Genomic DNA, 3,091 nt, shown 5'->3' on the forward strand with positions numbered 1-3,091 from the left:
TGAAAATTAGTATACAGAATTTCTTTTATCAATAACTAATTTTCTTAAATAGATATTATTTTAATCGTATTTATATTTATAATAACATGCTCGTGAAATTCAGATTATTCATATGCCAAAATCAATCATTAAGATTGTTCCACACCTTCACCACCCCACACACATTTATTTCACAGAGTGTCAACCGTAGAACACAATATTAGCTATGTCTTATTGGTTTTGTAAAGTTTATGAAAAATGAGTTTAATTTCGTTCAAATTAAGAATATTAGCTAAATATAAAATATAGATACATTTATTTTATGTTTAATATTTTCTAAGTAAACTTTATTAAAAGCAGGGATGTCACCGGAATGGGTAGAGTACGGATAATAACACTCTCGTACCTTACTCGCTGAATAAATATTTGTCTTGTCCTCGTATACATATCCGTCCAATATGCGTTATACGGATATCCATATAATTTTTTAATATTCATGGATATCCACATATGCCTGTGGGTACTTAAAAAAATAAGAATATTTAATCACATATTATAATCGTAAATTCAAATAAAATAAAACACATAACATTCATAAATTTTAAACAAAGTTCAAATAACTTATTTAAACAGTGTTGAATGACAGTTTACAAAGAAATGATTTTTTTTTAAAACTAATTAACAAACAAATAACTCATTCAAAATCAATATATTAATATTTTAATCATATTTTTTAATTTTTTGAAGTTAAATTAGAATATAGCAGATACATATATATATATATACGGTACAGATAGTACCACTACGTTAACATGCGAGTATTAGAATATTTATACTCATGACACATAAATATTCATTTATAATGTTCATTCTCTTGCGGGTTTTATCTGTGAATAACTACAAATACGAATTTTTTTCCGAAAACATTTATCGTCTTCAAATATATTATGATTAACTTGGTGCATGCGTGGAGTAATTATTTTCGGACTACGATCAAAATTTTAAAAGCTGTTCAAATTTGTAATAAGAAATATTAAGTGCTGTATTCTTAATTGATTTTTAAGTTTAAATTCATTTGTTATTGTATTCCAAAGTGTTATTGACGATGGAAAATTCTTCCAAGTTTAATGTAGTTTTTATTTGAGTTTTTTTTTTGTTAGTGCTGAAACAATTAATCACTATATGATCCTTTTAGAATAAATAAACCAATGGCACAATGCTTTTAACTTGAAAGACATAAAAAAACTAGTTAAAATTTCAATTTTGTATTTTCGACCAATATTTTGAATAATAAAACTTAGTTTCAACCAGTTAAAAAATCGAATTCGACAACGATCTTTAAGTCTATATTTCTTTTGAGTTAAATATATTTTTAATTTCTTAAATTTATACTTTTTATATTTTCAAATTAAAAAAAATTAATGTTAAATTTCAAATAGTTATTTTTAATCCTTTTAGTCCTATGCATTACGTACTGACATACTTAGAACAATTATATGAACAAACCACGAGTAATTAAAATAATAATGTAAAAATGTATTTTTTTTTAAAATAATCCTTTAAAAGTGAAATAAATTTCATTGTAGTTTTCAAATGTAAAAGTAACATTTTTCGTCTTTAAACTTTAAAATTGATTCTTTCAACCTCTTCAATTTAAAAGTGGCATTTTTTCTGTCCTTTAAATATAACAAAAATGGTTTTTGAATTCTCACTGTTTAAAGATATATTTTTAATGCTGGAAATTAAAATTGATTTTTTTATTAAAAAATAATTTTTAGTCCCATAAATTTAATTATGGTATTTTTAGTTTTTATTTCTATGAAGATAAATTATTTAAATTTTAAAGTCTGTCGTTGTTAAAAAGCCAAATGTTTTTTATAATTTAAGGAAAACATACATGATAAGTCAAACTTCCAAAATTTAGATAATAAATATTTTTTAAGAAAATCGTGTTAGTATAATATTATGGTTAGGCTACACATTTAGCCACAAATCACTGCACTTTGGTCTCAAAATAATGCAAAAATGAAAAAAAAAAATCATTTATGGTAATATGGCAGATTCTTTTCTTTGTCAACTATGTGAAACTAATAAATTGTCCAATTTAGTATTATTTAGGGAAAGATCATTCTGGAACATCCTCTAATTAGGTGTTTTCTTTTTTGGAACAAATTATAATGCATTATAAATTATTGTTTTCAAATTTCGTTTATTAGGTACATTGTGTTACACCCTATAACAATTAGTTTGCGTGTTTTTGCTGTTCATAGTGTTAATACTTTTCAGAATGTTTAATTTTATGTTAGTAATTTACATATATTTGTGTCAAAATTACTTTTGAAAAACGTGACTCAACTTTCTTTAAAAGTAGACGTTTTTTGTATTTTTGTAAATTATGAAATTTATGTGTTTTGTTATAATTGCATTTCTTTTTGCACATTTAGTGTTTTTTAGTAGATATATCCTACTCTTTAAATAATTGTATCTGCCTCATTTTCTAAAGACTTTGCGGAAATTAAATAATTACATTTGATAACTCAAAATATAGATTATTTTTGTCTACCTTAATAATAACTATACGTGAATCAAAATTGAGAAATTTTGGGTGTTAGTTTCTTAAATAGCTTTTCAGTGACACAATTCATTCCATCAATTGAAGTCAACGATGTGTCATGGTCAACGAACTCACGAAACTATAGTATAACCATTTGTACGGAAATTTAAGCACTATATATATCAACACATATCAATGATTACATTATTACATACCTTATTTCATTCATTTGTGTTATTAACCATCCTCGAGATAAATTTATCATTTAATTTGATCATTAATTTCTTTAGACAAAGCTAGTCACACATATACACGATGTTTGGAATTTTTCTGTGTTATTTTTTTATATTTTATTTTTTGTCTTTAAAATAGATTGATAATCACTAATTTTTTAAACTTTAAAATATTAAAATAATGTATTTTTAATACTCAATAAAAACAACATAAAAAAAAACTCAACAGAGGAACAACATAGAACAGAAAATTCAAAATCTACTTTTTAGATTGTAAAAAGTAATGTAATATCATAAATTTTAAGTGATAAAAATCTTATTTCTT

The sequence above is a fragment of the Vigna unguiculata genome, chromosome 9, assembly GCF_037176805.1.
Source record: "Vigna unguiculata cultivar grain cowpea cultivar isolate G323 ecotype 2 chromosome 9, ASM3717680v1, whole genome shotgun sequence".
Taxonomy (NCBI): domain Eukaryota; kingdom Viridiplantae; phylum Streptophyta; class Magnoliopsida; order Fabales; family Fabaceae; genus Vigna; species Vigna unguiculata.